General features: G+C 47.9%; 1 pseudogene; it reads left to right on the top strand.

Annotated features, from left to right (window-relative positions):
* The window catches only part of LOC139273708 (zinc finger protein 721-like), a 494,469-nt pseudogene that overhangs the window by 156,139 nt on the left and 315,011 nt on the right, over window positions 1–23,319 (top strand).

The following is a 23,319-nucleotide window of genomic DNA, read 5'->3' as shown; positions in this document are numbered from 1 at the left end:
CACTCACCTTGGAGTCAGAAGGTTGTGGGTTCAAGTCCCACTCTAGGGGTTTGAGCACATAAATCCAGACAGCAGGAGCCGAAGCCTGCTGCATCTGGCCGGGTCTTCATTCTCCGTGGTGTGGCTGATGGAGCAGATCTGGAGTCCAGGCAGAGGGCGGCCTCCTGATTCGCGGGACTAAGGTCTTCCTGTGTGTATTACAGGGAGCTGTAGCATAGCGGTCATTTTACTAGACCACAAATCCAGAGGCCTGGTCTGATAATCTAGAGACACGAGTTCAAATCCTACCATGGTAGCTGGGAAGTTTCAATACAGTTAATTAAATGACAAAATAACTATTTGTACTGCACTTTTCTTTGACATACAGCCGTCCGTTCTTCCAGCCCCCTACACGGGACATCGTTGGAATGGATGATATCCAGAAGGCACGCCACTGTCACTATTCACTTCATACCCAATAAACCCGTTAACAATCCGTACACAATGCGCCATCTATGGTGAGGTTGGGGGGGTTGGGAAGGATGTACTTTTACTGGGGCATGGGACTTTGGCTGGCCCTTGCTATTTTCTGGGGTGCTCTGTCCTCTGTCGCTTCAGGAAGTCAAAGTGGATCGAGTTACAATTTGCAAAGTCAGTGAGATCTTGGGATGGGCGGTTCTAGTGATACATTCCTGTGAAACTTCAGGGTGTGGCTTACCCTCCAAGGGGACTAATCAAACAATGCGTGGAGCATGGCAGCCATTTTGGCAGCAGAAATAAACACGTCCATTAATCAAGTCTGGAATAAAAAGCTAATGTCGGTAATGGTGACCATGAAGCATGTAACAAACCACTATGACAAAGGAAATCAGGTCTTCCTGCATGTATTGCAGGGAACAACTTGTATTTATATAGACACCTTTAATGTAGTGAAACGTTCCAAGGCGCTTCACAGAAGTATTATGAGATTTTAAAAATTGACGCCAAGCCGCACAAGGAGAAATTAGGGCAGGTGACCAAAAGGGAGGTAGAGACGTGGAGAGGTTTAGGAAGCGAATTCCAGAGCTTGGGGCCCAGGCTACAGAAGGCACGGCCACCAATGGTTGAGTGATTATAATCAGGGATGCTGAAGATGGCAGAATTAAAGGAGCGCAGACATCACCGGGGGGGGGGGGAATGGCGGGGGAGGTTGCAGAGCTGGAGGAGATTACAGAGATAGGGAGGGGCGAAGTCACGGAGAGAGACAAAAACAAGGATGAGAATTTTGAAATCGAGGAGTTGCTTAACCGGGAGCCAATGTAGTTCACCAAGCACAGGGGTGATGGATAAGTAGAGAGGAAGATTGAGAAGAGGGTTGGCGCGATGACGCTGCCCTGCTTGACCCCGGTCCGGACGTTGATTGGGTCGGTGGTGGATCCGTTAGTCAGGATCAAGGCTTGCATGTCGTCGTGGAGCAGGTGGAGGATGGTGACAAACTTATGGGGGCAGCCGAAATGGAGGAGGACGCTCCATACTCCCTCATGGTTAACCGCGTCAAAGGCCTTGGTGAGGTCAAAGAAGGCCATGTAGAAGGGTTGGTGCTGTTCCCTGCATTTCTCTTGTGGTTGTCGCGCAGTTTACCAAGCGCAGACAGCGGAAGGAGCGTGCGGCAAACCAGACTCCCCAACCACCTCTTCCTTCAACCACTGTCTGTCTCACCTGTGACAGAGACTGTAATTCCTGTATTGGACTGTACGGTCACCTGAGAACTCACTTTTAGTGTGGAAACAAGTCTTCCTCGATTTTGATCCTGCTACAACTGTACAGGGTATTAGTGAGGCCACACCTGGAGTACTGCATGCAGTTTTGGACTCCGTATTTAAGGAAGGATATACTTGCATTGGAGGCAGTTCAGAGAAGGTTCACTAGGTTGATTCCGGAGATTGACTACGTTGACTTATGAAGAGAGGTTGAGTAGGTTGGGCCTATACTTATTGGAGTTCAGAAGAATGAGAGGTGATCTTATCGAAACATATAAGATAATGAGAGGGCTGGACAAGGTGGATGCAGAGAGGATATTTCCACTCAGAGTGGAAACTAAAATCATGGAAGATAGTCTTAGAATAAGGGGCCGCCCATTTAAAACTGAGATGAGGAGGAATTTCTTCTCTGAGGGTTGTAAATCTGTGGAATTCTCTGCCCCAGAGAGCTGTGGCGGCTGGGTCGTTGAATATATTTAAGACGGAGGTAGACAGATTTTTGAGTGATAAGGGAATAAAGGGCTATGGGAAGCGGGCAGGGAAGTGGACCTGAGTCCATGATCTTATTGAATGGCAGAGCAGGCTTGAGGGGTCAAATGGCCCACTCCTGCTCCTATTTCTTGTAATGGTGTTCTTGAGGGACTGCCGATAATGATGATGATGATGATGATGGATGGGTGAGCGGGACTTGGTGCAAGTTAGGACTCAGGCAGCCGTGTTTTGGATGACCTCAAGTTTACATAGGGTAGAATGTGGGAGGCCAGCCAGTAGTGCTTTAGAATAGTCGAGTCTAAAAGGTAACAAAGGCATGGATGAGGGCTTTAGCAGCCGATGAGCTGAGGCAAGGGAGCAGACGAGCGATGTTATGGAATTGGAAATAGGTGGTTTTAACTATGGTCAAAAGCTCCTTTCAGGGTCAAATTGGACACAAAGGTTGCAAACTGTCTGGAACAGTAGCATAGTGGTTATGTTACTGAGCTAGTAATACAGAGACCTGAGTTCACATCCCACCATGGAAGCCGTGGAATTTAAATTCAGTTAATTAAATAAATCTGGAATAAAAAGCCAGTATCAGTAATGGTGACTACGAAGCTATCAGATTGTTTTAAAAACCCATCTGGTTCACTAATGTCCTTTAGGGTAGTCCCCTCTCTCTCCCCCGGTAGGGATGTCCCACTTCTCTCTCCAGACAGGGATCCTACCCTCATCCCCCACCCTCCGCAACCTTGGGAGCGATTGACAAGTTTGGGAGTATCTGACTCAGTTCTTACCTTTAGTTTGTCAACTCACTGCAGCCAGATCGAGGTACAGGATCCGCCATCTGCGGACACTAAAACAGCACTTCAGGGAAATCTATAGCTGAAGGCACAGATAGAGTCATACAATGAAACAGTACATCGTTCCTACCGCAACTCTTTGAACAAGGTAAACAATTAATTCCATTCCATTGACTTTTACCCACAGCCCAGCAGGGGTGAACCCTTTACGTATTTATCTAATTCCCTGGGGCCTCCCCTCTCCTGGGGCTCAGCCCCCTCCCACCGGGGGAAAATTGCCTCTTGAGACCCCCTCCTCTCGGGAGGGGGGGAAATTGCCCCTCGAGACCTCCTCCCCCCGGGGAGGGGAGAAATTTCCCCTCGAGACCCCCTCCCCCCGGGACACTCCCCCTCACCTGGAAGCCCCCCCCTCCTATTTAAAGGGACAGGATGCTGCCCCCGGCCCTTGCCCGAGAGACAGGCGAGGTTCCGCCTGCTGTCACTGTCGCCGCGGGCCCCAGCACAGCGCGCACTCACCACCGGCCCTCCGCAACGTCTCGGTGACCTATGGGGCGGGGCCCGGGGCACGTGGGCGGGAGGGCGGGGCGGAGCTTGCGTAACAATCGCGAGTCATAGCAACCGGGGGTGACGGACAGGCGGAGGGAGCGACTGACAGGCTGAGACGAATAATTGACAGTTCTGTGATTTAAAAAAAAAGAGACTTGCATTTATATAGCGCCTTACACTACCTCAGGATGTCCCAAAGCACTTTACAACTAATGAAGTACTTTGAGTGTAGTCACTGTTGTAATGTGCGAAATGTAACAGCCAACATGCGCACAGCAAGCTCCCACCGACAGCAACGTGATAATGACCAGATAATGGCCCAGAAATCCCGTCCTCCCCGGGTCCGTACGGATGCGGGAAGGCATCGCAAAAGCCGGTTATCAGCGTACAATGCGCATGCGCTTTTCTGATCTGTCAAACTGGAGCTTGACAGATCCTCTGCATCTCCACAGTGAGGGCATTCGCAAGGGCAAGATTGCGGTATTTACCCGTATCTTGCCCAGAGAATGTCCTCAAAACTCTTGTGCCTGATAAAAGCAGGCGCAAAGCCTACTTTTCCAGGCGTTAAAACACACTTAAAACATAATAAAATTAAAATAAACACATTTTATTTTTAGAAAACCTGCCCACTACATTAATTTATTTTAAAGCAGAATTTAAAAAAAAAAATCAGAATATATTTTTTAATACATACATAACTTTAATTTAAATTAATGTTAAATATGTAGTGTATTTTTTCTTTTTTTTTAAATTAATGTGTGTGTTTGTGGGGAGGGGGGAGGTTCTCATTCATAATAATGGGCGCTCCAACTTACGGAATGAGAACATACTTTACCCGATATGGCTCTGGGCAGCCAATGACTGCAGCTCCAGCCCACCGTATGTCCTGACATGCACGTGCTGCGATGCGCAGTCAGTGGAGGCCTCAGGACCGGGAACTCGCATGGGCACAGCAGCTTCAGGTAAGTGCGCTTCATTTTTCTAGAATCCAGTCGAACGCCCGTGGGAGGGAGAAACCGGGATTCAGGGCCAATGTGTTTTTGTGATGTTGATAGAGGGATTAATATTGGTCAGGATAACTCCAGGGGATAACTCACCTGCTCTTCAAAATAGTGCCGTGGGGATATTTTACTACCACCTGAGGGAGCAGACGGGGCCTCGGTTTAATATCTCATCCAAAAGAAAACACCTCAGGCAGTGCAGCACTCCCTCAGCACTGCACTGGAATGCCAGCCTAGATTTATGTGCTCAAGTGGGACTTGAACCCACAACATTGTGACTCGCAGAGAGTGCTACCGACTGAGCCACGGCCGACACATTGTGAGTGATTGACAGGTGTCAGAGTGTTGGACAGGTGAGGGAGTGGTTCACAGTTGGCTGAGTGATTGACAGGCGAAGGTAGTATCTGACTTCAGTTTGTCAACTGGTTGCAGCCAGCATCGCCATCTGGTGTCAGTGATACAGCACTGCAGGGATACATGCACACAAGATGGCGGATGGGATAGCAGCTCCCAAGGGAGCTCTCCCCGAACAAACCTTCATCTGACGCCATCTTCCACCTCTTTCTCCCTCACCCCCACCGCCCTCACTGTCTAAGCCCCTTCTGGCCCAAACTCTGAACCTCAAAGTACTCTACCTACCCCTAAAACCCTAAAATCTCATGCTGCAAGAGCCCACTGCCCGTCCCCCAACCTCCCTTCTAGGCCGACCACTCCGCTGCCAAGTCCCTCCAGCTGGACCCTCGCTTCTCACTCCTCACGGCCGACTCAGCTGCTCCAACCGACCCCCGGAGATCTCAATGGTGGTGAGCCTCCGACCAGCTTCAAATACAGGTTTGGGCCTACCTCGCACGAGCCTGCCCTCCGGCGATGTCCTGACCTCCCCTCGGCCGCTGGCCCCACTCAACGGCATGGTCTCTGTCGAGCACGTGGTGTGCACAATGGCTGTGGTCACTCGGACACCTCTTTCCACAAAATGGACTGCTGACCATCCTAATGCCTGCCCTCATCCAGGCCTCGGTTTTCTTACCAAAGGGTGTTGCCCAGCACTGAGCTTAAGGCCCGCATCTCACCATAGGCAATTAGGCTCATACAGCAGTGGCTGGTCTCCAGTCGTCTCGGACCCCTTGCCACTGGACCAAAACCTTGCTCAGCTAAGCCCGTGTGGTAGCTGGTGTGCAATGGCCACCCCACGTTAAAAGAACTCACACACACGCATCTTCTATCCTTCAATATGAATTTCGGGACCTGGATAACTCCAATAGAGACAGGCCGTAACACCGCACCACCATTGTTGCCCGGGAACTTAGAAACTTTGATTTCGACATCGCCGCCCTAAGCGAGACCTGGCAGGCCGGAGAAGGCCAGCTCAAGGAAGGTGGAGGTTACACTTTCTTCTGGAAAGAGAAACCAGAGGCAGAACGCCGCCTCTACGGAGTCGGATTCGTCATCAAATACGAGCTGGTCGACTGCCTCAAAGACTCCCCCTGCGGGGTTAATGAACGCCTCATGATTCTTCGACTCACCCTATTCCGGAACCAGTGTGTCACAGTCATCAGTGCATATGCCCCAACACTCGATGCAACTGATGTGGTCAGAGAGGGTTTTTACTCCAGCCTCGAACAATCCCTGTCCTGCGTCCCCACGGCCGACAAACTGAACCTCCTCGGTGACTTCAACGCAAGAGTCGGTAAGGACGCAGACCTCTGGGGAGGCGAAATCGGTTGGCGGGGGGACGGGGGGACGGTAGAGAAAGCCAACTCCAGTGGTACCCGGAAAGGCCTATAAAAGGCCCAGGAGTCGGAAGAGGCGGGAGATTGAGCAGCGGGAGTTCGGGCAGAGTCAGAGAGGCCTATAAAAAGGCACAGGAGTCGGAGGCGGCTAGCCGGTGCAGCTGCAGCAGGGGCAGAAGATAAACAAAGAAGTAGAAAGAAATCGAAAGCTGATGTCACAGTCAAGGGGGTAAGTGATTGGCGAGTAGTTTTTCTTTTCCCCATCAGTAGGCAACCTTCATCATTGTTGTTGCCAAATTAAGTTAATCTAAGGGTTAAGTCATGGTAGGAGAGCTTGGACATGCTCCTCCTGTGCTATGTGGGAACTCGGACACTTCCAGTGTCCCTGACGACTACATGTGCGGGAAGTGTATCCTACTGCAGCACCTGACAGACCACATTGCGGCACTGGAGCTGCGGGTGGATTCATGCTGGAGCATGCGCGATGCTGAGGATGTCGTGAATAGCACGCCTAGTGAGTTGGTCTTACCGCAGGTAAAAGTTACACAGACAGATAGTGAACGAATGACCAACAGGAAGAGCAGTGGAACGAAGGTAGTGCAGAGGACCCCTGCGGTCATCCCCCTCCAAAACTGATACACCACTTTGGGTATTGTTCGGGGGTGGGGGTGGGGGATGATTCATCAGGGCAGGGCAGCAGCAGCCAAGTCCATGGCACTGTGGGTGGCTCTGCTGCACAGGAGGGCAGGAAAAAAAAAAAAAAAGAGTGGGAGAGCTATAGTGGTAGGGGATTCGATTGTAAGGAGAATAGATACAAGTTTCTGTGGCCGCAGTAGAGACTCTAAGATGGTATGTTGCCTCCCGGGTGCAAGGGTCAAGGATGTCTCGGAGCAGTTGCAGGACATTTTGAAGGGGGAGGGCGAACAGCCAATTGTTGTGGTGCATATAGGTACCAATGATATAGGTCAAAAATGGGATGAGGTCTAACAAGCTGAATTTAGGGAGCTAGGAGTTAAATTTAAAAATAGGACCTCAAAAAGGTGGAAATCTCAGGATTGCTACCAGTGCTGTGTGCTAGTCAGAGTAGGAATCGCAGGATAGCTCAGATGAATACGTGGCTTGAGGAGTGGTGCAGAAGGGAGGGATTCAAATTCCTGGGACATTAGAACCAGTTCTGGGGGAGGTGGGACCAGTACAAACCAGACAGTCTGCACCTGGGCAGGACTGGAACCAAATGTCCTGGGGGGGGGGGGGGGGGGGGGAAGTGTTTGCTAGTGCTGTTGGGGAGGGGTTAAACGAATATGGCAGGGGGATGGGAACCTATGCAAGGAGACAGAGGGAAGTAGAATGGGGGCAGAAGCAAAAGATAGAAAGAAGAGTAAAAGTGAAGGGCAAAAATCAAAAAGGGCCACATTGCCCTTTTAGAATTTTGTTGCAAAGCGTGTTAAAAAGACAAGCCTGAAGGTTCTGTGCCTCAATGCGAGCAGTATTCGTAATAAGGTGGAGGAATTAACTGCACAGGCAGCAATTAATGAATATGATATAATTGGCATCACGGAGACATGGCTCCAGGGTGACTAAGGCTGGGAATTCAACATTCAGGAAGGATAGATAGAAAGGAAAAGGAGGTGGGGTAGCGTTGCTGGTTATAGAGGAAATTAATGCAATAGTAAATGAAGGACATTAGCTTGGATGATGTGGAATCGGTATGGGTGGAGCTGCAGAATACCAGAGGACAGAAAATGCTAGTGGGAGTTGTGTACAGACCACCAAACAGTAGTAGTGAGGTTGGGGACAGCATCAAACAAGAAATTAGGGATGCATGCAATAAAGGTACAGCAGTCATCAAGGGTGACTTTAATCTACATATAGATTGGGCTAACCAAACTGGTAGCAATACGGTGGAGGAGGATTTCCTGGAGTGTATTAGGGATGGTTTTCTGGACCACTATGTCAAGGAACCAACTAGAGGGCTGGCCATCCTAAACGGGTGATGTGTAATGAGAAAGGACTAATTGGCAATCTTGTAGTGCGAGGCCCCTTGGGGAAGAGTGACCATAATATGGTAGAATTCTTCATTAAGATGGAGAGTGACACAGTTAATTCAGAGACTAGTGTCCTGAACTTAAGGACAGGTAACTTCGATGGTATGAGACGTGAATTGGCTACAATAGACTGGCAAATGGTATTTAAAGGGTTGATGGTGGATAGGCAATGGCAAACATTTAAAGATCACATGGATGAACTTCAACAATTGTACATCCCCGTCTGGAGTAAAAATAAAATGGGGAAGGTAGCTTAACAGTGGCTAACAAGGGAAATTAAGGATAGTGTTAAATCCAAGGAAGAGACATAGAAATTGGCCAGAAAAAGCAGCAAACCCAAGGACTGGGAGAAATTTAGAATTCAGCAGAGGAGGACAAAGGGTTTAATTAGGAGGGGGGAAAATAGAGTATGAGAGAAAGCTTGCTGGGAACATAAAAACTGACTGCAAAAGCTTCTATAGATATATGGGAAGAGGAAAAGATTAGTGAAGACAAACGTAGGTCCCTTGCAGTCAGATTCAGGTGAATTTATATTGGGGAACAAAGAAATCGCAGACCAATTGAACAAATACTTTGGTTCTGTCTTCACGAAGGAAGACACAAATAACCTTCCGGACGTACTAGGGGACCGAGGGTCTAGTGTGAAGGAGGAACTGAAGGATATCCTTATTAGGTGGGAAATTGTGTTAGGGAAATTGATGGGATTGAAGGCAGATAAATCCCCAGGGCCTGATGGGATGCATCCCAGAGTACTTAAGGAAGTGGCCCTAGAAATAGTGGATGCATTGGTGGTCATTTGCAAACAGTCTATCGACTCTGGATCAGTTCCTATAGACTGGAGGGTAGCTAATGTAATACCACTTTTTAAAAAAGGAGAGAGAAAATGGGTAATTATAGACCGGTTAGACTGACATCAGTAATGGGGAAAATGTTGGAAGCAATTATTAAAGGTGAAATAGCAGCGCATTTGGAAAGCAGTGACAGGATTGGTCCAAGTCACCATGGATTTATGAAAGGGAAATCATGCTTAACAAATCTTCTAGTTATATCAAGAAATTCTAGTAGAGTGGACAAGGGAGAACCAGTAGATGTGGTGTATTTGGACTTTCAAAAGGCTTTTGACAAGGTCCCACACAAGAGATTGGTGTGCAAAATTAAAGCACATGATATCAGGGATAATGACTGAAGTGGATAGAGAACTGGTTGGCAGACAGGAAGCAGAGAGTCGGGATAAACGGGTCCTTTTCAGAATGGCAGGCAGTGACCAGTAGGGTGCTGCAGGGCTCAATGCTGGGACCCCAGCTCTTTACAATATACATTAATGATTTGGATGAATGAAAATTGAGTGTAATATCTCCAAGTTTGCAGATGACACGAAATTGGGTGGCGGTGAGAGCTGTGAGGAGGATGCTAAAAGGCTGCAGGGTGACTTGGACAGAGTAGGTGAGTGGGCAAATGCATGGCAGATGCAGTATAATGTGGATAAATGTGAGGTTATCTACTTTGGGGGCAAAAACACAAAGACAGAATATCATCTGAATGGCGGCAAATTAGGAACGAGACCTGGGTGTCATGGTACATCAATCATTGAAAGTTGGCATGCAGGTACAGCAGGCGGTGAAGACGGCAAATGGCATGTTGTCTTTCATAGCTAATGGTTTTGAGTATAGGAGCAGGGAAGTCTTACTGCAGTTGTACAGGGTCTTGGTGAGGTCTCACCTGGAATATTGTGTTCAGTTTTGGTCTCCTAATCTGAGAAAGGACTTTCTTGCTATTGAGGGAGTGCAGCGAAGGTTCACCAGACTGATTTCCGGGATGGCTGGACTGACATATGAGGAGAGACTGGATCGACTGGACCTTTATTCACTGGAGTTTAGAAGGATGAGAGGGGATCTCATCGAAACATATAAAAATCTGACGGGACTAGACAGGTTAGAATGTTCCCGATGTTGGGGAAGTCCAGAACCAGGGGACACAGTCTTAGAATAAGGGGTAGGCTATTTAGGACTGAGATGAGGAGAAACTTCTTCACTCAGAGTTGTTAATCTGTGGAATTCCCTACCACAGAGAGTTGTTGATGCCAGTTCATTGGATATATTCAAGAGGGAGTTAGATGTGGCTCTTACGGCTAAAGGGATCAAGGGGTATGGAGAGAAAGCAGGAAAGGGGTACTGAGGTGAATGATCTGCCATGATCTTATTGAATGGCGGTGCAGGCTCGAAGGGCCGAATGTCCTACTCCTGCCCCTATTTTCTATCTTTCTAGGTTTCTATCCTGCTTCTGACAAAATGCCTAGAACACGACCTTGTCATCACCCCAATACCTTGTTCCGCCAGAGGGACAAGTACAAGGCATCGTGACAACACCCTCGCTCCAAGCACTGGCACCTGCTCGACTCGGTCATTGTTTGAGCCAGGGATCGCAAAGATGTGTGCATCACCCGCGCCATGACAGGAGCTAACAACTGTTGGACAGATCACCGCCTAATACATTTCATCATTGGCATGAACATAGCCCCAAAGCTGCGACGGCAGCAGAAGCAATGTTGCAAAAAAGCCAATGCCGGGGCACTCAAAAACCCAGCTAAGAGAGCCCTATACAGCCAGCGCCTCACTGCTCACTTGGCGACCCTTGATGACCCCGAGATGCAGAATGCCCACAGTGCTTGGTCTTCCCTCCAAGCCACCATAACCAGTGCCTGTGAAGAGACGCTTGGTCACTCAACTGGGAAACACCAGGAGTGGTTTGATGAGAATGACCAGGAGATCCAAGAGGTAATATATCGCAAGCACAGGGCATTTCTGAACCTAAAACAACTCAATTCGGAAGCAGCAAAGCAGCATTGCAGACGGCTTAAGGCCGATGTCCAACAAAAAAACCCGCGAGCTAAAGAACAGGTGGTGAGTGGAGAAAGCACAGGGAGGTTCAGCAGCTGGCTGATAACCATGTTGTGTGAGGATTCTTCACCACAGTCAAGGCCACTTATGGCCCAAACATCCAAGGCCCCACCCCACTGCTGGCCAAGAACAGGGAAACACTCATCAAGGACACTGAGGCAGTCAGAACTCGCTGGAAGGAAAACTTCGAAGATCTCCTTAACCGAGACTCTGCATTTGACTCGAGTGTCCTCGACTCCATCCCGCAGTATGCTACTCACCACCATTTCAGCAAAACCCCAGCTCTGCACGAGGTCGAAAAGGCCAGTCAGCTATGGCGGAGAGGCACCATTGGCATGAATGCATGACCTCATCGCTCTAATCTGGAAGGAGGAGAGCATGCCGGGAGATCTGAGATGCAGTAATTGTGACCATCTTTACAAAAAGGGGACAAGTCTGACTGCGACAACTACAGAGCAATCTCCCGGTTATCTGCCATTGGGAAGGTTATCGCTAGAATCCTCCTCGACCGTCTTCTCCCTGTGGCTGAGGAGCTCCTCCTGGAGTCACATTGCGAATTCTGTCCACAACGGGGTACAACGGACTTGATCTTTACGGCGCCACAACTGCAAGAGAATGCACGGAACAGCACCAATCCTTGTACATGGCCTTCTTGGACTTTACAAAGGCCTTTGACACTTAACCGCAAGGGACCATGGAACATCCTCCTCCGTTTCGGATGCCCCCAAAAGTTTATCGCCATTCTCCGCCTGCTCCACGACGACATGCAAGCTGTGATCCTGACTAAAGGATCCACCACAGACCCAATCCACATCTGGACCGGGGTCAAGTCGGGCTGCGTCATCGCGCCAACCCTCTTCTCGATCTTCCTCGCTGCAATGCTCCATCTCACACTCAACAAGCTCCCCGCCAGAGTGGAACTAAACTACAGAACCAGTGGAACCTGTTCAACCTTCGTTGTCTCCAGGCCAGGTCCAAGACCACCCCAACCTCTGTCATCGAGCTACAGTACACGGACAACGCTTGCGTCTGCGCACAGAGGCTGAACTCCAAGTCACAGTCAGCATCTTTACTGAGATGTATGAAAGCATGGGGCTTACACTAAACATCCATAAGACAAAGGTCCTCCACCAACCTGACCCCGCCAAACAGCACTGCCCCCCAGTCATCAAGCGTGGACCACTTTCCATACCTCAGGAGCCTATTCTCAGCAAGGGCAGAGATCAGTTGTGATAGATGTAACCATGCATTTACTCTGTACAGCCACCAGAGGGCTCATCCCCTAGAGTCCCAAGGGATCCCATAATCCCTTGGGAGCACAGATATTTAAGGAGGCTTCACAGGTTGGAAAGGCACTCTGGAGACCTGCAATAAAAGACTACGGTCACACTTTACTTTGAGCTCAGTGTTCAGTCTGACTCTTTCTCCATGCACAACAACTGGCGACAAGATACAGATAGTGAACCAAAAGATGCAGAGAACAGTGGGCATCCTGGAGAGAGATGATTGGGAAACTTTTGTGGAGCGACTCGACCAATACTTCGTGGCCAACGAGCTAGATGGGGGAAGAGAGCGCTGCCAAATGAAGGACGATCCTCATCACCGTCTGTGGGGCACCAATGTATGGCCTCAGGAAGAATCTGCTCACTCCAGCGAAACCCAGAGAGAAATCATATAATGATTTGTGCACACTGGTCTGACAGCATTTGAACCTGAAGGAAAGCGTTCTGATGGCAAAGTACTGGTTCTACATCTACAAAAGCTCTGAAAGCCAGGAAGTAGCGAGTTATGTCGCCGAGCTAAGACACCTTGCAGGACATTGCGAATTTGAAGGACATTTGGAGCACATGCTCAGAGACTTTTTCATACTTGGCATTGGCCACGAAACCATACTTCACAAACTTTTGACTGTAGAGATCCCAAACTTGAGTAAGGCCATAGCGATAGCCCAGGCATTCATTGCCACCAGTGACAATACGAAGCAAATCTCTCAGCACACAAGTCCTACTACTAGTACTTTGAACAAAGTGATGTTTTTGAATCGTAACGTTCATGGCAGGTCACACATACCTGCAGCTACACGTCCGCAGATGTCGAGTCCACCATCAAGAGTGATGAATGCAAGGCCATTAATACCTTGTTGGCACTGTGGGGGTGATCATCGTTTCCATTCATGCTGATTTAAAAAGAGTACATTTGCAAGGGCTGTGGAACAATGGGACACCTCCAACAAGTGTGCAGGTGAGCTGCTAAGCCTGTTAAACCTGCAAACCACCATGTTGCAGAGGAGGACAGATCCACAGAGGATCACGACAAAGCAGAGCCTCAGATCGAGGAAGCAGAGATACATGGGGGTGCACACATTCACCACGAATTGTCCCCCGATAATGCTGAATGTTGAACTAAATGGACTCCCGGTGTCAATGGAGCTGGATAAGGGCGCGAACCCGTCCATCATGGGCAAAAAGACTAAGGATTGTGGTGCAACAAGGCCTCAAGGCCAGTCTCAACTCCAATTCGCACGAAACTAAGAACTTACACGGAAGAACGGATTCCTGTAATCGGCAGTGGTACTGTAAAGGTCTCCTACGATGGAGCGATGCACAAGCTACCACTCTGGATGGTACCAGGTGATGGTCCCACGCTGCTCGGCAGGAACTGGCCCGGAACTGGGATGACGTCAGAGCGCTATCGCCCACTGACGACACTTCGTGTGCCCAGGTCTTAAACAAATTTCCTTCGCTGTTCGAACCAGGCATTGGGAAATTCCGAGCAGCAAAAGTGCAGATCCACCTCATTCCGGGGGCATGACCCATCCATCACAAGGTGAGAGCAGTACCATACATGATGAGAGAAAGAGATCGAGCTAGATCGGCTGCAAAGAGAGGGCATCATTTCACCGATCGAGTTCCACGAGTTGGCCAGTCCTATTGTCCCAGTCGTCAAGGGAGACGGCACCATCAGAATCTGTGGCGATTACAAAGTAACTATCAATCATTTCTCCCTGCAGGACCAAGACCCACTACCAAAGGCCGATTACCTCTTTGCAACGCTGGCGGGAGGAAAGACATTCATGAAGCTGGATCTGACTTCAGCCTACATGACACAGGAACTAGAGGAATCATCGAAGGCCCTCACCTGCATCAACACGCACAAAGGTCTTTTTGTTTATAACAGATGCCCGTTTGGAATCCGATCGGCGGCGGCGATATTCCAGATAAACATGGAAAGCTTACTGAAGTCGGTCCCGCACACCGTGGTCTTCCAGGACGACATCTTGGTCACAGGTCAGAACACAGTCGAGCATCTGCAGAACCTGGAGGAGGTTCTTAGTCGACTCAACCGCATGGGGCTCAGGTTAAAACGCTTGAAGTGAGTTTTCTGGCGCCTGAAGTGAAGTTGCTGCAAAGGAGGATTGCGGCGGATGGCATCAAGCCCACCAACGCGAAGACAAACACACCGAGGCCACAGAACATGACAGAGCTGCGGTAGTTTCTGGGACTCCTGAACTACTTTGGTAACCTCTTACCAGGTCTCAGCACACTGGTAGAACCACTGAATGCCTTACTACAAAAAAGGGATGAATAGGTTTGGGGCAAAAGCCAAGAAAATGTCTTTGTAAAAGCAATAAAATTGTTATGCTCAAACAAATTGCTTGTGTTGTATGATCCATGTATGTGTTTGGTACTAGCATGTGATGCATTGTCATATGGCGTCGGGTGTGTATTGCAACAAGCTAATGATTTCAGGAAGCTGCAACCGGTTGCTTATGCATCCAGGAGTCTGTCTAAGGCTGAGAGAGCCCACAGCATGATTGAGAAAGAAGCGTTAGCGTGTGTCTATGGGGTAAAGAAAATGCATCAATACCTGTTTGGGCTAAAATTCGAATTGGAAACTGAACATAAGCCACTTATATCCCTGTTCTCCAAGAGTAAAGGGATAAATACCAACGCATCAGCCCGCATCCAGAGATTGGCGCTCACGTTGTCCACATACAACTACGCCATCCGCCACAGGCCAGTCACAGAAAACTGCGCCGATGTTCTCAGTAGGCTGCCATTGCCCACCACGTAGATCTAGCCATGGATAGGGAAACATTTGAGAGTGAGCAATCATCCGTTACTGTCCAGCAGATCAAAACCTGGACAAGCCAGGACCCCTTATTATCCCTAGTCAAAAGCTGTGTGCTTCACGGGAGCTGGTCCAGTGTCCCAGTGGAAAAGCAGGAAGAGATAAAGCCATTCCAGCAGCGCAAAGATGAAATGTCTATACAGGCAGACTGCCTTCTGTGGGGCAATCGAGTAGTCGTCCCCAAGAAGGGCAGAGATACCTCCATCAATGACCTCCACAGTACCCACCCAGACATTGTAATGATGAAAGCGATAGCCAGATCCCATGTGTGGTGGCCCGGAATTGATGCGGACTTAGAGTCCTGCATTCACAGATGTAATACGTGCTCGCAGTTAAGCAATGTACCCAGGGAGGCGCCACTAAGTTTATGGTCTTGGCCCTCCAAACCGTGGTCTAGGGTACACGTCGACTATGCAGGCCCGTTCTGGGTAAAATGTTTCTTGTGGTTGTAGACGCGTACTCCAAGTGGATTGAATGTGAGATAATGTCGGCTAGCACATCTGCTGCCGCTACTGAAAGCCTGCAGGCCATGTTTGCCACACACGGCCTACCAGATGTCCTGGTGAGCGACAACAGGCCATGTTTTACCAGTGCTGAGTTCAAAGAATTCATGACTCGTAACGGGATCAAACATGTCACATCTGCCCCGTTTAAACCAGCGTCCAATGGTCAGGCAGAGAGAGCAGTGCAAACCATCAAGCAAGGCTTGAAGAGGGTAACTGAAGGCTCACTGTAGACTCGCCTATCCAGAGTCCTGCTTAACTACCGCACGAGACCACACTCACTGGGATCCCACTTGTTGAACTGCTCATGAAAAGAGCACTCAAGACAAGGCTCTCGTTAGTTCACCCTGATCTACATGAACAGGGAGAGAGCAGGCAGCTTCAACAAAGTGCATACCATGATAGCGCAAATGTGTCACACGAGATTGAAATCAATAATCCTGTATTTGTATTAAATTATGGACAAGGTCCCAAGTGGCTTCCCGGCACTGTCGTGGCCAAAGAGGGGAGCAGGGTGTTTCAGGTCAAACTTTCAAATGGACTCGTGCACCGGAAACACTTGAACCGAATCAAACAGATTCACGAACTATCCTGAGCAACCCACCTTGGACCCTACTTTTTTTGATCCCCCAACACACACACCAGTGGCAACCGGCACCACGGTTGACCACGAAGCAGAACCCATCATCCACAGCAGCTCAGCACACCAGACAGCCCAGCAAGGCCAGCTGCACAGCAGTCCAGCGAGGGCCCAACAAATGATTCAACAACACTAGCTTTCACACCGAGATGATCAACCAGGGCAAGAAGAGCCCCAGATCGACTCACATTGTAAAGTTACACTTGGGAGCATAGGTATTTAAGGCGGCTTCACTGGTTGCAGAGACAATCTGGAGACCTGCAATAAAAGACTGAGCTCAGTGTTCAGTCTGACTCTTTCTCCATACACATCAACGACGAGGTTCAACACCACCTCCAGTGCGCCAGCGCAGCCTTCGGCCGCCTGAGGAAGACAGTGTTCGAAGATCAGGCCCTCAAATCTGGCACCAAGCTCATGGTCGACAGGGCAGTAGTGATACCCGCCCTCCTGTATGGCTTAGCGACGTGGACCATATACAGTAGACACTTCAAATCGCTGGAGAAATACCAACGATGTCTCCGCAAAATCCTGCAAATTCCCTGGGAGGACAGACGCACCAACATTAGTGTCCTCAATCAGGCCAATATCCCCAGCATCGAAGCATTGACACTACTAGACCAGCTCCGCTGGGCAGGCCACATTGTTCGCATGCCTGACACAAGATTCCCAAACCCAGCACTCTACTTGGAACTCCTACATGGCAAGCGAGCCAAAGATGGGCAGAGGAAATGTTTCAAGGACACCCTCAAAGCCTCCCTTATAAAGTGCAACATGCCCACCAACACCTGGGAGTCCCCGGCCAAAGACCGCCCTAAGTGGAGGAAGAGCATCCGGGAGGGCGCTGAGCACCTCGAGTCTCATCGCAGAGAGCATGCAGAAACCAAGCACAGGCAGCAGAAGGAGCGTGTGGCAAACCAGTCCCACCCACCCTTTCCTTCAACCATTCTCTGTCCCACCTGTGAAAGACTGTAATTCCCATATTGGACTGTTCAGTTAACTAAGAACTCACTTTTAGGGTGGAAGCAAGTCTTCCTCGAATTTTCGGGACTGCCTATGATGATGATGATTGCTGGGAAATAAGAGAGGCACAGATAAAGATAGATAGAGAGAGAAAATTCCCATTGTACATTGAATTATAGAGAATATAAAGCACAGGAACATGCCATTTGGCTAAATAGACAGTGGCGATAATGCTCCACTCGAGCCTCCCATTCATCCTCATTTAACTATCAGCATAACCTTCGATTCCCTTCTCCCTCACATGCTTATCTAGCCTCCCCTTAAATATATTCGATACTATTCGCTTCAAACACTCCGTGTGGGAGCAAGTTCCACATTCTCACCACTCTTTGGGGAAAGAAGTTTCTTCTGAATTCCCTATTTGATTTCTTGCTGACTAACTTATATTGATGGCTTCTTCCCTACAAGCGAAAACTCTATTAAAACCTTTCGGAATTTGAAAGACTTCAATTGGGTCACTCCTCAGCCTTCTCTTTTCAAGAGAAAAAAAAAAGAGACCCAGTCTGTTCACCCTTTCCTGATAAGTATAAACTTATCATCCTTCCAAATCTTGTTTGCACCCTCCCCAGTGCCTCTATATCCCTTCTATAATATGGCGACCAGAACTGCGCGCAGTGCTCAGTTTGGTCCAACCGAGGGTCGATAAAAGTTTAGCATGACTTACCTACTTTTCAATTCTATCCGACTAGAAAGAAACCCTTTCTAGGTTTGCTTTTCAATGGCCTTATTAACCTGCATCGCTACTTTTAGTGATTTGCTGCTCCAGGATCCCTTTCCTCCTCTATCCCATTTAGATTAGAGGTCTAGAGATTCATTTCGGGAGGTGGCGCAAAGTATCAGATCGGTTGCCCATTATACATAGCACCTGTTTTTCAGCTCCATCGATTGTAAGGGAAGGGAATTTCAGGTGCTGCGTATAAAGGGCGGCCGATTGGATACCTGTAAGGAAATCTCAAACTCAATTAAATGATTCCTCGTGATTCAGGCTTATTCTCCAAATGCAAATTTATTACTCAGACACCAATAGTACAATAACTACAGCATTATGGTTATACAATAGACTCAAACAACCTGGATTCCTGCTGACCCAAGGCGACCAACCTTGGCCTCCACATGATTGGACTTCCGACCGTCCAGTGAGCTCTCCCTTCAACAAGGCTGCTACCTGTACTTTGTCACCAGTTTAAAAACTTCCCAGCCATCCTTAAAGTACCTTCCCCCTTAAATGTAAGTCATATCACATATCCAAAAACCTTAAAGTCCCTCCCCTTCAATGAGTCATATCACATGATGCCCAGAATGTATATTGAAGCACGTACATATATATTTATATACCACCGTGCCAAAACCCGAGCAGCCTCGCAACACCACATTGCCATCACTGCAACTCCGAGACCCAGGCAGCACGGAGCCTCCGATCTGTGGAATTCTCTACCACAGAAAGTAGTTGAGGCCAATTCACTAAATATATTCAAAAGGGAGTTAGATGAAGTCCTTACTACTCGGGGGATCAAGGGGTATGACGTGAAAGCAGGAAGTGGGTACTGAAGTTTCATGTTCAGCCATGAACTCATTGAATGGCGGTGCAGGCTAGAAGGGCTGAATGGCCTGCTCCTGCACCTATTTTCTATGTTTCTATGTTTCTATCCATCTGGTCCAAAGAGGGAAGGATAGATAGAAAGGAAAAGTAGGAGGGGTGGCGTTGCTGGTTAAAGAGGAGATTAATGCAATAGTAAGGAAGGACATTAGCTTGGATGATGTGGAATCTGTAAGGGTAGAGCTGCGGAACACCAAAGGGCAGAAAATGTGAGTGGGAGTTGTGTACAGATCACCAGTCATAGTGAGGTTGGGGATGGCATCAAACAGGAAATTAGCGATGCATGCAATAAAAGGTACAGCAGTTATCATGGGTGGCTTTAATCTACATAAAGATTGGGCTAACCAAACTGGTAGCAATACGCTGGAGGAGGATTTCCTGGTGTACAATGAATGGTTTTCTAGACTAATACGTCAAGGAACCAATTAGAGAGCTGGCTATCCTAGACTGGGTGTTGTGTAATGAGAGAGGATTCATTAGCAATCTGGTCGTGTGAGGCCCCTTGGGGAAGAGTGACCATATGGTAGAATTCTTCATTAAGATGGCGAGTGACACAGTTAATTCAGAGACTAGGGTCCTGAACTTAAAGAAAGGTAACTTCGATGGTATGAGACGTGAATTGGCTAGGATAGACTGGCGAATGATACTTAAAGGGTTGACGGTGGATAGGCAATGGCAGACAATTAAAGATCACATGGATGAACTTCAATAATTGTACATCCCTGTCTGGCGTAAAAATAAAACGGGGAAGGTGGCTCAACCGTGGCTTACAAGGGAAATTAGGGATAGTGTTAAATCCAAGAAAGAGGCATATAAATTGGCCTGAATTGGCCAAGAAACTTGAGGACTGGGCGAAATTTAGAATTCAGCAGAGGAGGACAAAGGGTTTAATTAGGAGGGGGAAAAGAGAGTACGAGAGTAAGCTTGCAGGGATTATAAAAATTGACTGCAAAATCTTCCATAGATATGTGAAGAGAAATAGATTAGTGAAGACAAACGTAGGTCCCTTGCAGTCAGAATCAGGTGAATTTATAATGGAGAGCAAAGAAATGGCAGACCAATTGAACAAATACTTTGGTTCTATCTTCACCAAAGACGACACAAATAACTTTCCGGAAATACTAGGTGACCGAGGGTCTAGTGAGAAGGAGGAACTGAAGGAAATCCTTATTAGTCAGGAAATTGTGTTCGGAAAATTGATGGGATTGAAGGCTGATAAATCCCCAGGGCCTGATAGTCTGCATCCCAGAGTACTTAAGGACGTAGACCAAGAAATAGTGGATGCATTGGTGATCATTTTCCAACAGTCTATCGACTCTGAATCAGTTCCTATGGATTGGAGGGTAGCTAATGTAATCCCACTTTTTAAAAAAGGAAGGAGAGAGAAAACATGGAATTATAGACCGGTTAGCCTGACATCGGTAGTGGGGAAAATGTTGGAATCAATTATTAAAGATGTAATAGCAGCGCATTTGGAAAGCAGTGACAGGATCGGTCCAAGTCAGCATGAATTTATGAAAGGGAAAACATGCTTGACAAATTTTCTATAATTTTTTGAGGCTGTAACTAGTAGAGTGGACAAGGGAGAACCAGTGGATGTGGTGTATTTGGACTTTCAAAAGGCTTTTGACAAGGTTCCACACAAGAGATTAATGTGCAAAATTAAAACACATGGTGTTGGGGGTAATGTACTGACATGGATAGAGAACTGGTTGGCAGACAGGAAGCAAAGAGTAGGAATAAACGGGTTCTTTTCAGAATGGCAGGCAGTGACTTGTGGGGTACCGCAAGGTTCAGTGCTGGGACACCAGCTATTTACAATATACATCAATGATTTAGACGAAGGAATTGAAAGTACTATCTCCAAGTTTGCAGATGACACTAAGCTGGGTGGCAGTGTGAGTTGTGAGGAGGATGCCAAGAGGCCTTGGACAGGTTAGGTGAGTGGGCAAATACATGGCAGATGCAGTATAATGTAGATAAATGTGAGGATATCCACTTTGGTGGCAAAAACAGGAAGGCAGAATATTATCTGAATTTTGACAGATTAGGAAAAGGGGACATGCAACGAGACCTGGGTGTCATGGTACACCAGTCATTGAAAGTTGGCATGCAGGTACAGCAGGCGGTAAAGGTGGCAAATGGCAAGTTGGTCTTCATAGCGAGAGGAATTAAGTATAGGAGCAGGGAGGTCTTACTGCAGTTGTACAGGGCCTTGGTGAGGCCACACCTCGAATATTGTGTACAGTTTTGGTCTCCTAATCTGTGGAAGGACATTCTTGCTATTGAGGGAGTGCAGCAAAGATTCACCAGACAGAATCCCAGGATGGCAGGACTGACATATGAAGAAAGACTGGATCGACTAGGCTTATATTCACGGGAATTTAGAAGAATGAGGGGGGATCTCATAGAAACATATAAAATTCTGATGACATTGGACAGGTTTGATGCAGGAAGAATGTTCCTGATGTTGGGGAAGTACAGAACCAGGGGTCACAATCTAAGGATAAGGGGTAAGCCATTTAGGACCGAGATGAGGAGAAACTTCTTCACTCAGAATTATGAACCTGTGGAATTCTCTGCCACAGAAAGTTGTTGAGGCCAGTTCGTTAGATATATTCAAAAGGGAATTAGATGTGACCTTTACGACTAAAGGGATCAAGGGGTATGGAGAGAAAGCAGGAATGGGGTACTGAAGTTGCATGATCAGCCATGATCATATTGAACGGTGGTGCAGGCTCAAAAGGGCCGAATGGCCTACTCCTGCACCTATTTTCTATATTTCTATGTAAGAGGACCCGCGGGCAGTGGGGGAGTCGGGGGAAAGGAGCAGGTAGTGTCGGGGGAAAGAGGGGGGGAAAGGTGGGTGAGAAAGGGGAAGCTTTACTCTGTATCTAACCCGTGTTTCAGGCAAATACCCCATTTCCCCAGCACTGACATCCATCACCTCGAGAACAACATTTAACCCAAAGATAAGGGAAACCCATCAGTTTCTCCCCGGACACAGATGCGGAGGGACAGTGAGTGTTACGAACATTGTTGTACAGTGTAGTTGATAATGAAGAAGAAAGCTGCAGATTGCAGGAAGATATCAATGTACTGGTCAGGTAGGCAGAACAGTGGCAAATGGAATTCAAACCAGATAAGTGTGAGGTAATGCATTTGCGGTGACCTAACAAGGCAAGGGAATACACATTAAATGGTACAACAATGAAAAGTGCAGAGGAACAAAGGGACCTTAGAGTGCAGGTCCACAGATCCCTGAAGGTAGCAGGCCAGGTAGATAAGGTGGTTAAAAAGGCATATGGAATACTTGCCTTTATTAGTCGAGGCATGGAATACAAGAGCAAGGAGGTTATGTTTGAACTGTGTAAAACATTGGTCAGGCTGCAGCTGGAGTACTGTGTGCAGTTCTGGTCACCAAATTACAGGAAAAATGTGATTGCACTGGAAAGGTGCAGAGGAGATTTACAAGATTATTGCCTGTATTGGAGAATTTTGCCTATGAAGATAGATTGGAGATGCTGGGTCTGTTTTCTTTGGAACAAGAGGCTAAGAGGAGATCTTATTGAGGTGTACAAAATTATGAGGGGCCTGGATAGAGTGGATATGAAGGACCCGTTTCTCTTGGCAGAGGAGTCAACAATCAGGTTTAAAGTAATTGGGGGGAGGTTTAAAGGTGAGATGAGGGGAAATGTCTTCTCCCAGAGGGTGGTGGGGGTCTGGAACTCACTGTCTGAAGGGTGGTAGAGGCAGGAACCCTCACCACATTTTAAAATACTTTGATGTGCACTTAAAGTACCATAACCGACAGGGCTATGGACCGAGAGCTGGAAAGTGGGATTAGGCTGGGTAGCTCTTGGTCGGTCGGCACGGATACGATGGGCCGAAATGGCCTCCTTCTGTGCTGTAAATTTCTATGAATCTATGAAATAATGTGCATTATAGGAAAGAGAAGTTTAGTCTGAACTCGAAACTCAAACAGGTGCTTCACTGCAGACAGGTTGCCATGGGAACACTGATAAACATTCCATTCCACAGAATTGGCTAGTTAAGAACATAAGAACATAAGAAATAGGAGCAGGAGTAGGCCATACAGCCCCTCGAGCCTGCTCTGCCATTCAATAAGATAATGTCTGATCCGATCATGGACTCAGGTCCACTTCCCTGCCGCTCCCTATAACCTCTTATTTCCTTAACAGTTAAGAAACTGT

The sequence above is a fragment of the Pristiophorus japonicus genome, chromosome 9 (genome assembly GCF_044704955.1).
Source record: "Pristiophorus japonicus isolate sPriJap1 chromosome 9, sPriJap1.hap1, whole genome shotgun sequence".
NCBI classification, from domain to species: Eukaryota; Metazoa; Chordata; class Chondrichthyes; family Pristiophoridae; genus Pristiophorus; species Pristiophorus japonicus.
This window is presented reverse-complemented; position numbering and strand designations above follow the sequence as displayed.